This window comes from Phyllostomus discolor, assembly GCF_004126475.2.
Source record: "Phyllostomus discolor isolate MPI-MPIP mPhyDis1 chromosome 15 unlocalized genomic scaffold, mPhyDis1.pri.v3 mPhyDis1_scaffold_2, whole genome shotgun sequence".
NCBI lineage: Eukaryota > Metazoa > Chordata > Mammalia > Chiroptera > Phyllostomidae > Phyllostomus > Phyllostomus discolor.
This window is the reverse complement of record NW_023397491.1, coordinates 244147-257247: the sequence shown is the minus strand read 5'-3', so window position 1 is coordinate 257247 and position 13101 is coordinate 244147. Positions and strand designations below refer to the sequence as shown.

The 13101-nt window shown below is 42.4% G+C and overlaps 1 long non-coding RNA gene across 1 annotated transcript; it reads left to right on the top strand.

The window, feature by feature from the left end:
* The first annotated feature begins 3910 nt into the window (after positions 1-3910).
* Positions 3911-10011, top strand: LOC118498623. Its single transcript, XR_004901107.1, has 2 exons — positions 3911-4294; positions 9866-10011. It is a non-coding gene; the product is annotated as an uncharacterized LOC118498623 (long non-coding RNA).
* Positions 10012-13101: the final 3090 nt, after the last annotated feature.

Genomic DNA, 13101 nt, shown 5'->3' with positions numbered 1-13101 from the left:
TCCATTCTAAATGAAAGTTTTGCTGGATAGAGCAATCTTGGATGTAGGCCCTTGCCTTTCATGACTTGGAATACTTCTTTCTAGCCCCTTCTTGCCTGTAAGGTCTTTTTTGAGAAATCAGTTGACAGTCTGATGGGAACTCTTTTGTAGGTAACTGTCTCCTTATCTCTTGCTGCTTCTAGGATTGTCTCCTTCATTTTAATCTTGGCTAATGTAATTACGATGTGCCTTGATGTGTTTCTCCTGGAGTCCAACTTCTTTGTGACTCTGAGCTTCCTGGGCTTCCTGGAAGTCTATTTCCTTTGCCAGATCGGGGAAGTTCTGCTTTATTATTTCTTCAAATAACTTTTCCACTTGCTGCTGTACCTCTTCCCCTTCTGGTACCCCTATAATTCAGATGTTGGAACATTTAAAGATGTCCTGGAGGTTCCTAAGCCTCTCTTCATTTTTTTGAATTCGTGTTTCTTCATTCTTTTCTGTTTGGTTGTTTCTTTCTTCCTTCTGGTCCATTCCATTGATTTGAGTCCCAGTTTCCTTCCCATCACTATTGGTTCCCTGTGCATTTTCCTTCACTTCACTTAGCGTAGCCTTCATATTTTGATCTAATTTGCGACCAAAATCAACGGATTCTGTGAGCTTCCTGATCACCAGTGCTTTGAACTGTGCATCTGATAGGTTGGCTATCTCTTCATCGCTTAGTTGTATTTTTTTCTGGAGTTTTGATCTGTTATTTTCGTTTTGACCATTTTTTTTGTCTTGAAGCATCTATGATGGAGTGAGGGGTGGATCCTTACGTGTTCACCCAAGCAGGGTAACCCATGTAGCTGGGTTGTGATGCTGTAGGTGGGGCAGGGGTCCAAGAGGGAACAATGGTGCTTGCTCTGCTCTCTGCTGGATTTCAGTCACTTCTACTACCCACAAGCAAAGTGGGCCCTTCTGGTGCTGATTTCCGGGTGAGTGAGCTTGTGTACATTCTAGGACCCCATGGGTCTCTCCAACGAACTATCCTGTGAGGCTGGGAGTTTCTCCTGCCACCCTCTCAACCTCCACAGGTGTTTTGAATCAGAGATTTGGGTTTGCAAGTGCTGTCTCACTCCTTAGGTGTTACTCCAGGTTTATCTGTGTGTGAATGTGGGACCTCTCACTCCACCAGCTGCCGCCTTGCTGCGAACCCTCTCCATCCGGCTGCCCATCTCCGCCCCTCCTACTAGTCTGGATGAGAGTTTCTTCTTTAACTCCGTGGTTGTCGGACTTCCATACAGTTTGATTTTCTGTCAGTTCTGGTTGTTTTTAAATTGTTGTTGTCCTTCTTTTGGTTGTGTGAGAAGGCAGAGTGTGTCTACCTACACCTCCATCTTGGCCGAATGTCCTGGTATTCATTTGAACATGAACTCCCCTTGGCCACGTATTAGACGTTAAATACCTCTCATTAATCAGATTATGTTAATTTGATTGTTATCCCAGCTGTCATAACTTAGAAGGTATGACAAAAATAATTTTTTATTCCCCCACAGGTTTTGTGAGCCAGCCGTGTGACATTCATGGCTGGGACACTAACTTCAGGAAAGTGCAGCTTATGAGAGATCGTGGACATCTGGCAAAAGTAAGCATTAATATTATTTTTTGCTCTGCCAGCCTTTTTGGTCTATTTCTGCGGGCCTTGGCGTAATTTAGTAGTGCCTGGAGTTATTTTCTTCCCTTGTACACTTACGTTGGCATGAAAAACTATTTCTGAGGCCAGCTGCTTGGACTTAGAGAGTCAGGAATGCTCTTTATCGGCTCCTGGCTCTGTTTACACTGTAAGGACTCGGTCCCAGTCCTGCATCCGGCAACTGGGCTCCATTGTCCAGCTTCAGCTCTGGAGTCTGGCTGTGGGCTCCTGGTTATAGATCTGGGTTCTGTCTCCTGGGTCTGTGTCCTGGGGTTGAATGTGTCTGTGTGTCTGGGATCTGGAGTCTCTTCAGGTGTGGGTTTGTGTCTTGGGTGGGTGTGTGGGGTCGATGTGCAGCTCTGGCCCTATGGTCTGATGTATGGAACGTGTTGTCCAGGGTTCTCTATCAGTCTCTGGTTTCGAATGTCTGGCATTCAGGGTTGATGGTCTGGCCTGGGTTGTGGGGACAATTTTGGGATTGGAGCTGGGGTCTGGAGTTCAGCATTTGGTTCTGGATCTGCTCTGGGGTCCACGTTCTGGAATCCAGGGCCTGTGTTCAGTCCTGACTCTGTCTGTGGTATCTGGCATCTGTGAAGTGATGGTCATTGGCTCCAATTCAATGTCAGCAGGAGTTCCAGAGTTGGGGTGTGGGGAAGAAGGAAACTGTATTTAGTGCAAACAGCTGTGTTTTGATACTAATGGCTGTCAGCGCAGCATGTCTGTTAGGAAGCTCAGTGTTGTTACAGGTGAATCATGAAGCAGCACCTCTGTGGGTCAGCCCAATAGTGCAGCTGCTTAGTTGTAAAGTGTTTTGGCTGTGAGGGGATCTTGAAGTGAAGCAGCCCCGGGGCAAGTTCCACCTCAGGCTGTGCTGCTCAGAGCTTCTCTATTCATTCTGGCCTGGTCCTGTCATTTCCTCTCTACTTGGCTGTATTTGCACACAAAGAAGGGCACTTTGGAAAAGGGACCTCTCTGAGTGAGGAGATCAGGCTGGCTGAGCAGAGAAAAGGCCTCTGGTGTTGTCACCACAGCAGTCTAGGTTATTTTTACTCTTAAATTATGCCAAGTTTTCCTCTTGTACCTTCTTCTTTCTTCTTTCTTCTTCTGCTTCCCAAAGTAAGACTGCCTTTTTTGTGGTAACTTACTTAAATTATATAGAAAAATAAAAATTAATTCAAAATCCTACCCAAACAGGTAATAGCTGTTATTATTTTAAGTATATACCCTTCCAGACATCTCTACTTGCCTATTTCCATTCTTCTACTTTCTCTGGATTTAATTTATTTTTCTGGGTTTGTAATATGGATGCAAAACATGTGAATTTTCCACTGTTTCCCTCTAATGAGAGGATTTATCACTATGTTTTCCCATAGGTTTTTAAATGTATTATTTTAAATATTATTCAGTTGAAATGATTTTTAAACTCCAATGGCAATTCATTTCGAGGGATATTTAGAAGTCTATTTCATAACTTCTAAATGTAAGAATTTTCTGGTGACTTTTACAACTGATTTCTAGATTATCTACAATGAGAGAGAGAAACATCATGTAATTTCAATCCTTTGCATTTTTTTTTTTTGAATCTTCATTACAATATGGTCAATGTAAAAAATGTTCTAAGCATGCATCTCTGCTGTCATCTCGAGGTCACTTTGGGAATAACACCTTAGGGTAGTTCAGCAGGAAAAGTTGTGTAGAGTCGGTTATCTGTGAATGCTGAATCCAACTTGCTGCTCATGGTTTTATTATACCCTTACTGAATTTTTTGAGGTGGTCTCTTGTTTCTGAAAGAGGAATGCTGTGTTACTGATGAGAGAGGTTTGTTATATGTATATGATTATGAATTTTTGTTCGTGTCTCTATTCTATATACTTTAAGTTTATGACATTAAGTATATGGTGAATTTGGATCTTCCGGGTAAATTAAACTTTTGATATGAAGTGCTCTTCATCTCTAGTAATGCTTTTTACCTTGAAGTCTACTGCACGTTATTATGTAATTTTCACGTGGTTTATGTTTGCATAAGATAGGGTGCGGCAAAAGTAGGTTTAGAGATGTGAGGATGAGAAACAAAGTTTATTGTTGTCTTATTACTTAATAATTATGACATTATTTTCCATGTGAACAACTGTAAAGCTGCTCCTGCACCATCCTGTATATCTTTTCCCATTCTTTTACTTTCAATATTTTTTCACCCTGTGTTTTAGGTAATTCATATTTTCTCCCAGTTTGTGTCTTCTCTTTTTATTGTCTGAACAAGTTCTTTTTCAGAGTTGTCTTTAATTTTATAAAGTATATATTATTAATGTATTTCTTCATTACACTGCATGTTCACCAGTATCCTTGATTCTTGGCTATTTTTTGTTTAAATGGACCACTAAAAATCAAGCCTACAGATAAGGGATGGGGTCTGTCTAAGGTCAGAGTCGGGACTGGGCTGGAGGTGAGAGGGGGCCACAGATGTGGGTGGGGCTGGGTGGGAGGCATATTTAGGCTGGCAGGTGTGAGGGGCAGGCAGTTCTGGTGGGGAGATGAGCAACCACGAGGACTGGAGGTTAGGCGCTGCTGGCTGCCAGTCTCTGTGGTCTCGAGGTGATGCTCACAGCCTAACATGATGCAAGCAATGCAGTCCAGCGGCAGGAGGTGAGCTGCATGGGGGCTATGAGGTAAGGAAGTTGGGGGGCAGATACAGCCACCCTGTGGGGAGCAGGAAAGGGGGGGGCCAGACTGTTTCTGGGGTACATGTCTTGGGTCCCAATTTAACTGACTACTTCCTGTGGGACCACTTTTCTTTATTTATTTAGATACTTTAGTTATGGATAACTTTGGAAATGGATATACAAAAATAGCCATTTTGAACTTCAAAACAAGATGATATTTTTCATTTGTTCAAGTTTCTGTTATTGTGTAGCAATTTCCAATTTCATTCATACAGATCCTGTACATTGTTATTAAGTTTATTCCCAGGTTTTTGTTGTTGTTTTTTTCGTTCGCCTTTTTTTTTTTTTTTTTTTTTTTACCTATTTGATACAGGGTGCAACCAAGAGGGGGTGTAACCGGAAAAGACACCAGCATTCGGGCTGCCTGTCACTACCAAATCCAATAAGCAATGACAGTGATTGAATCTTTTATAGCCGCTTTATTCAGATGGCTGGTGATCTGAGAAGATGGCGGGTTCATACCCTAACAAACCATCTTCCCATTTCCTTCCTGGCCAGATCTTTTATAAGGGGGTTGGGGGAGGACAAACAGGTCGGTGAAAGCCTTGAAATTCCAAGGGGGAGGGGTAGTTGCCTGCTTCTTCCTGATACGGATGTCTCTAGGTAGTAATCTCTAGCCAGTGTTGCATCCAGCAAACGCGAGAACAAATATCGGAGACTTTCAGGGTATCAAAGATGTTGCTTTATTGGCCAAGTTTAACCTGCGCAGAGGCGAACTCTCAAAGTGTCCGGAGACACGGTACCCACAAGGGCTGCAGACGAGAGTCGCGCCGAGCGCTTACGGCTAAGTCCTTATATAGGGGTTTTGGCGCGAGCAAGCAAATGTTTCACAGAAACTGATGTGGCAGTTAGCTATTGGTTTACAGAGACCTCGTGCAGGAACAGGGTAAAATTCAAATTTTTAAAACTAAACAAAGCATTGTTTATCTAGCATACCCAGGGAAGAACATCTGCACGACACAGGATGTTTGCTCAACTACATCCTGCACTCTGTCTCCCTTGTTAGTTCCTTTTAGCTACAATGTGGTTCCTGTTTACTAAGGTCACATTTAGTTTTTAATTTCCTTGTTCCCAACATTAGCACCCCTGAAGGTCAGCCGCTTTTTCTAAGGTGCCAGATGGGCCTTATCTGTAGTTTCTGAAACAAAAGCTTAACATACACATTGCTTGCTAGATTTATGGCTATTTACCTGAAGCTAAAATTTTCCAAGTCTTAAGCCCCCTATCGGGGGCCCCAAAAAATAGGGATTTGGAATGGGGTCCAGAACTCAAGGTGTCTAGGAGATATTAGAAAGACATATTAGGTGTCCTCACCCCTTCCCCCTCTTTGTTCTAAGTGAGATTATCCATCAGTTATTAAAGTGAGGTATGAGCAATGGAAAGAAGCAGGGGTCCTCAGATGACTGCTCTGTTTAATCACAGTGTGATCTGGTCTCCTAAGTGGACAGATATTGCCTCCTGGCCTATTGCCTAGGGACACTTCTCCCGACATTTGCAAGATGGCTAGCATTTTTCGTTCTTTTAAGTTTTAGCTTCCATGCTTCCTCTTCCAAGAAAGGCAGCCTGTCAGATCTAGGATGCAAAGGGACATACTGTTTGTATTCTAATGGAGTCTTCATGACACAGAATAGGGTTTCTTATTCTCAACACTATGGACCTTTTGAGACAGAGAATTCATTCTCCTGGGGGATTGTCCTCTGCATCGTAGGTGTTTATTAGCATCCAATACCTCTATTCATTGCCAACACCCTCACTTCCCTTCCCATCAGGACAATCTAAAATGGCTCAGTACCTTGCCTAAAGTCCTCTTGGGGGCAAAAATCACCTTTGGTTGAGAAACAGTTTGAAGCTTTGATCATTTTTGAAACCAGAAAAATCTTGGTCTGGTATGCAGTATTTTTATTATTTTGCTATGTAAATTATTTTCCACTCTGACTGTGATTTATTTTGGGAAGGTATTTAGAAGTGTATTTTGAAGCATTTAAATGTAGGGACTTTCTAGTTACCTTGTGACTGGTTTCCAGATTAATGGCAAAGAGAGCAAGAAACATAGTTTGTGAGACATTTGTTGAAACCTGCTTTATAGCTAAATATAGTCATTTTTAAAAAAGTTCTAAGTGTGCTTGAAAAGCATTTTTAATTTACTTTGTTGCTGCTTGCTTAAACAATGAGAAAATATTTATTAAAAATTCTACCCCAGGAGTTAAAAAGAACTGCTATCATTTTATGTATATACACTTGCAGATCTGTTGATGCGCACGTTTCTGTCCACTTTCTCTGGATTTCATTTATTATTTTAGGTTATAAGTATGGGTGCAAAACTTGTATATTTTCAGCTTTTATTTTTGATACTGTGCATTTAAGGGTGAAGATGTTTTTCATAAGTTTTGGTATGTAGTACTGATAGGGGACTCAAACTTGGAAAATTTTAGCTTAAGGTAAATAGCCATAAATCTAGCAAGTAATGTGTATGTTAAGCTTTTTGTTTCAGAGACTACAGATAAGGCCCATCTGGCACCTGAGGAAAAAAAAACTGACCTTCTGGAGTGCTGGCTAAAGATACCACCACCTGGAGACATCCCTACCAGGCGACTACCCCTCCCCTTGGAATTTCAAAGACTCTCACTAACTCCTGTTTGCCCTCCCCCAACCCCCTTATAAAAGATCTGGCTGGGAAAGAGAGAGCAAGATGGTTTGTTAGGGTATGAACCCGCCATCTTCTCGGATCGCCGGCCATCTGAATAAAGCGCCTATAAAAGATTCAATCACTGTCATTGCTTATTGGATTTGGTAGTGACAGGCAGCCCGAACGCCGGTGTCTTTTCCGGTTACAGTACCATTATCACCATTCAGTTTATATTTGTAATTCAAATTGCTTTATTTTTGAGGTTATTTAGAAGTGTATTGCATAACTACCAAGTATGAGGACTTTCCAGTCATTCACTTTTAGTGAAGTCTAGCTTAAGTGCAATAGGAACACTTAAGAAACATATTGTATATAACTTCAATGCTGTGATGCTTGTTGAAACTGGCTTTTTATGGACTTGGCCAAAGAGAGAAACTTTCGGGAAGATGGAATTTTGAAGAGGCCCGAAACACTGCAGAAAGCAGTGGGAAAAAAAACAGAGAATACATTGTTCAGTGAAATTATTCGTGAAAATGAAAAATGTCTCTTTCATTGTGTTTCTACCTAAAAACCGAATGAACCTGTTGGCCAAGCAAACAGTAGTTTTCCAAGTGTGCATCTCTGCTTCCATCTCCTGGGCATTTTTGGGAATAACATGTTAGTAGCCCGTGAGCAGGAAAAAATGGTTGACTGTAGGAGAATATCAATGAACATTGATTGCAATGTTATTTAGACGTGTATTTAGCAACTTTTAAATATCAGGACTTACTAGCTACTTTTGTTCCTGATTTCTATATTAACAGCAGTGACAGTAAGAAACATACTGTGTGTCATTTCATTCCTTTGAAATTTGTTAAAACTTGCCTTAGCGCAGGACGGTCCCTTTGAAAAATGTCCCAAGTGTGGCTCTCTGCTGCCATCTCGTGTGTAACTTGGGAATAACAGCTTTGTGCGGGCCAGCAGGAGAACTCAATTGGCTATAGTGAATTATCTACTAAGGGTTAATGGAATGTTATTTGAGAAGTGTCTTTCATTGCATTTAAATAAAAGGACTTTCTAGTTACCTTCTGTTTCTGACTTCTACCTTAGCAGCCATGAGGACGACACATGTATTTTTTTTTTAATAATTCCAGTCTTTGGAAGTTGGTTGAAAACTGATGGATGGTACAGTGTGGTCATTTCCAAAGTGTTCTAAGTGTGCATACTTGGCCATCTGGTGGGAGTTCTGAGTAATGACACCTTAGTGCAGGTCCGCAGGAAACGTGGTTGATTGCAGTGGAATATCAACCACTGTTGATTGCAATGTAGTTTAGAAGTGTATTTCATAACTTTTAAATGTAAGGATATATTAATGACCTTTTGTTCCTGATTTATACACTCACAGCAATGAGAGTAAGACTTGTACTCTATATAATTTCAGTTCTTTGCAATTTGTTAAACCTTGCTTTATAGCTGATTATGGTTACTTAAGAAAATGTCCTTAGTGTGGCTCTCTTCTCGTCTCAAGTTCATCTTGGGAACAACACCTTAGTGCAGGCCAGCAGGAAAGGTTGTCAGCTGTAGTGAATGATCTACGAATGTTGAGTGGCATGGTATTTAGTCATGCATGTTATTACTTTCATATAAATGGGCTTTGTATTCCATTTTTCCTTCTCTCCCCCATGTACAACAGCAGTGTCTTTATGTCAGGTAACTAGGTGCCTCCTGTGGGCTGTGTTCATGTTTCAACCGTGTCCACATCTTTGTGGTCCAATGTCCTGTGTGTGTCAGCATCCTGACAGTATCGATGTCCCTCCCATGTCCACATCCCCACCATGCTAATGTCCCAGCCTCACCAAAATCGTGATTGTGTCTAGGTCCCCTCAGCCTTGATGTCTTGGCCGTGCTGCTATCCTGTCTGTGTTTGTGTCCCTTCCACAGCACTGTCTTGTCTGTGTTGATGTAGAGGTCATGCTACTGTGTTGCCTGTATTTCAGTGTCCCATTTGCCTTGATGTCCCGGCTGCGCCACTGCCCCACCTGCATAGATTTCTTGGCTGTGCCACTTTCCTATCTTTGTCAATGTCCAGGTTCCCCTGTTATCCCAGCCACACTTCTGTACCGACTGTGTTCATTCCTCAACTAAGTCAATATGTGAGCTGCGCTGCTGTCCTTTCTGTGTAGATGTCTTGGCCGTGTCAATGTCCTGCCTGTGTCAGTGTCCTGGCTGTGCCTTTGTCCTCCTGCATCGATGTTCCAGCTCATTGATGTCCCAACTGAATCAATGTTTCAAACGTGCCCACATCCCGGCTGCCCGATGTACAGACAGCTTTGAGGTCCTGACTGTGTCATTGTCCCACCTGTGTGGCCATGGCTCAGCTCCTGGTTGTGGTTTCACGTTCACCTGACTTGCACTCATGGGCTCCACTGCACTCCACTGGCTGCAGGCAGAGGAGGACAGTCCGTACTGCACTGGACAGAGATGCTCAGTCCTTTGACCCCCTGCGGGTGATGCAAGGCCCTCCTGGCAGCTGGTTGCACTCTCGGGCTGTGTCTGCTGCTGTTGCCACAAGATTTAAAAATTTTAGCAAAGCAACCTATTATCAACTGAATGATTATGTTAATGAAATTTGGAAGAGTTTATTAGTTTAGCTGTGTCCTATAGTTTGTGGGATTGCCTACCAAAAAGTAACATTCCACAAAGGCTGCACTTTTCATAAATTACCTGTCACCCATTTTACCTCTATAAGACCCAGTTTCCCCATATTCCCAAAGGTCCTATATACCTGATATCACCTCATTGTCTGGTATTCATTTGTACTCATGCATTTATTAAATGTTGAATATCTTGTGTTGATCTGATTATGATATTTTGATTATTATCCCACAGGTGTTAGAGCTGACAAGGTTTGTGGAAAATAATCCCTTTTTAATCCCCCTGCAGTTTGAAAAGCTGGCAGTGTGGAATGAATGGTGAGACAGTGCTAACTCCTGAGCCTGTTGCAATTGAGAGATCATGGTCGTCTGCCATCCAAGGTCAGCATCCTCTTTGTCCACTCTGTCTTTGGGCCTATTGCTGCTGGGTTTGGTAAAATTCTGAAGTTTGCATTTGGAGAGACAAGGGTTTTATCTTATTGAATCACAGTTTTGTTTACAATGGGAGGATCTGGTTCAGCTCCCGCCTCTGGCCTATGGCAATGGGGGCCCGGCGTCTGGCCCCAACTCCAAATTCTGGCAATGGCATCCTGGTTACAGATCTGTGTCCTATGTCCAGAGCCTGTGCTTCAGAGTCAAAATGTGTTCGGTTGTGTGTCTGCAGTCTTGCACCTCTTAGGATGTGGCTTTGTGTCCTGGGTTTGCCTGTGAAGTCCATGTGCAGATGAAGATTTAGGTTTTGGTGCATGGAATCTGGCATTACAAGAGTCCGATGTCAGTCCCTGGCATCTGGTGTTTGGCCTTTGGACCTCATGGTCTGGCTCAGGTGTGGGCACATGGCTTGGGTTTGGAGCTTTGGGCCTGGAGTCCTGGGTTTGATTTGGGTTCGCTCCAGGGTCCAGGTTTTGGAGTCAGAGGTCTGTGTCCTGGATCCTGAGTTTGGCTGTGGTGTTTGGTGTCTGTCAACAGATGAACATTGTGTTAAATTCAATGCCAATATGAGTCCCCAAGTGTATGGAGTTGAGGCAGATTATTAAAAAAGGTAGGAAAATTCCTTGGGAAGTGGAATGGGAAAAGTGAGTTCGATAGCTCACTGTCGACAATGATTTATAGCCAGGGTAATAAATCTGAGGATCTTATCTTCCCCAACCAAGGACATTGGAGAGCAAATGGTTTACACATTTCAGACCATGCAGGGGAAGACTCACCTCAGTCCCACCCCTTCTCTGGTGACTTTTCTGAAGAAATTGCCCAGAGAAGGACCCTGATGGCTCCATTTGCTCATTTTGTTGCATCAGCACATCAAAGGTACCCCTGGAAAGCTGAGTATTCTGTGCAGATTACTCTCTAAGACCTCCTCTAAAGTCCTCAACATTAGAAAAACAGGTAAAACCCTCAAAAAAGGACCCAGTATGCACTGTTTGTTGAGCACATGTGCACCTTCCCTCCTCTTCTTTGCTGCATATCTTCGCTTTGTTTCTCCTTATCTCCAAAGTTCCTGGGACTTGAAGCCAGGAGAGCAGTGGGCAGTGGCAGCTTGTCCCGGGATGACTCTCTGATCTTGTCCCCAAGGACCTTCTTTGTGTCTAACTTTTCTGTTTCCCAAGAAGCAGTTCTGCCTATGCTCACTCTTGTTGCTGTGATTGTGCCTCTTCTCCGTGAAGCCTTTTCTTTCACTTTCCTTAGATTTAATATACAAACTCTCAAAAAATTCCCTAGCTTTGTGTTGTGAAATTTTGCTGCAGGAAGTCAAGAACCTACATTTATGAGACCTTGCCAGGGAAAGCCCCCTTTGGGTCCCGTCCTTTTTCGGTGACAGAATAACCAAATTTTGTGTATTCATTTACTTGGGGGTGGGCATTTTAATACTTTCTACCTCTCATTCCTTGGTAACAGCTGTTATGAAAAATCATGTATAAGTTTGCTATAACATGTTTTCAATTTCTCAGCTATATATTTCGAAGTAGAGTTATTGAACACAATAGGATAATATTTTGAGAAAATGTCAAACCATTTTATAGCAGGTCTGCAATATTTTACATTTACAAAAGAAATGGTCAATTGTTCTAATTTTTGTTTGTGATCATAAATATTTCTTGGGTTTGCTTTCTCATTATACTCTTTGTAGTGTCTGGGAAGGGGTATTGTGCTGTGATGTGGCCATTGAACACCTTCTCTGGTATTTTTTTTTTTTACCACTTCTACGAATGTCTTCTCATTTGAAGGGACTATTCAAATTTTTTAAGAATATAGATGTCTGCCTGGGTAGTATGGTTCAGTGGATTGAGCACCGGCCTGTAGGGGTCTCAAAGTGGTCTCAAACCAAAGGGGTCTCTAGTTCCATTCCCAGTCAGGGCACATGCCTAGGTTGCAGGCCAGGACCCCAGTAGGGGGTGCATGAGAGGCAACCACACATTGATGTTTCTCTCCCTCTCTTTCTCCCTCCCTCCCCCTCTCTAAAAATAAATACATAAAATGTTTAAAATAATATAGGTGTCTTTTCATTGAGGAGTCATAAAGTTCTTTGTTGTGGAAGAAAGAGTCTGATTGAAAGTATAATGTGCAACCATTTTCTTAAATTCCATGGATGGTCTTCTTACTCTGTGAATAGCTTCTCCTGCTACCCAGATTTTTTTTTAATCAGGAAGACATCACATTTACTCATTTACTTGAATCAATTTTGCTTTGGAAGGGTATGCCTTGATATGCCAGCAGTAGCCTCATGCACTTCAGGTCTTAAGTGCATTATCATTGCATTATTTAATTTGCTTGATTTAATATAACTTGTCTCATGGAAACCTGCTTTATGGTTTTAGACAGGAGGTGATTACATTTCAAGGGTTTACTGGTTTAAGTAGGAGGACACACTCTTCTCTGTGGAATGATGTCCAGAGTCAGGCATCTGGAGTCAGGGACAGGCTTTGGACTCCTGGTCTGGTGTCTGGTGAGTGGCATGGTTTGGGGTTAGGATTAGGGGTTGGGGTTGTGATTGATATCATGACTTGTCTTTAGCTTCATTCGAAACCATCATGTTAGACCATATTGTGACAGGTGTCCGTGTTTATTACCATGTGATAAAAAAATCTCACCACAAGTGGTGAATGTATGGTTGGCCATTTTCACACTGAAGATGCATGAACACAAGCAACATTTTCCATCCCTTTGGCTTTGTCATTTCAAGAAAGGTACAAGGGCAACTGTAAGGCAAGAACAGATCTGTGGTATGCATGGAGAAGATGCTGTGACTGATGGAACATGTCAGAAATGGAGAAGATGCTGTGACTGATGGAACATGTCAGAAATGGATTGCGAAGTTTCATGCTGGAGATTTCTCCTGTGCATAAGCAGACCAGGTGCAGTGGAGAGCCCTCAACTGCAGATGTTCACTGAGGACATATCATGTCATAGCAGGCAAGAGACAGGCAACATGTTCAAAGTGCCCTAACCGGGCTTCAAAAATCATTTGCACCA